This window comes from Penaeus monodon, chromosome 29 (genome assembly GCF_015228065.2).
Source record: "Penaeus monodon isolate SGIC_2016 chromosome 29, NSTDA_Pmon_1, whole genome shotgun sequence".
Lineage (NCBI taxonomy): Eukaryota > Metazoa > Arthropoda > Malacostraca > Decapoda > Penaeidae > Penaeus > Penaeus monodon.
The window spans coordinates 38,487,954-38,488,330 of record NC_051414.1 but is presented as its reverse complement, the minus strand read 5'-3'; the positions used below and the strand labels follow the sequence as shown (position 1 = coordinate 38,488,330).

At 38.7% G+C, this 377-nt stretch overlaps 1 protein-coding gene across 1 annotated transcript in view; it reads right to left on the bottom strand.

Annotated features, from left to right (window-relative positions):
• The window catches only part of LOC119592246 (sarcolemmal membrane-associated protein-like), a gene marked incomplete in the record, with an annotated part of 84,028 nt that overhangs the window by 76,200 nt on the left and 7,451 nt on the right, over positions 1-377 (bottom strand).

Below are 377 nucleotides of genomic sequence, written 5' to 3'. Positions count from 1 at the left end.
GCCACAAAGGAAATAGTGACAGAAGGAAGACAGAAATTGTGAGAAACAGTGTGGGAAAGAGAAAAACAAGAAACAGGTTGAGAGCAAAGATAATAGAAAAAAAAAGTGAAAAGAAAGCACAAGGCAGATAAAAACACCTAAGATGATGGCATACGAGGAAAATTTAAGGGAAGGGGAAGCGCTGATGCTTGTAGAAGACAACAAACTCAGAGAGACCTCTAGCAAGAAACAAGTCACTGCTTCTGCCAACATGCTTAAAAATAAGTAAACAAAACAAAAAAATATTGACTGGCCTTCCAAATTGCCCAGATGACCACAATAGCTGGCGCCCAATCACTACATAAATGTTACACATTGCTCTTTGCAACATAGATGAC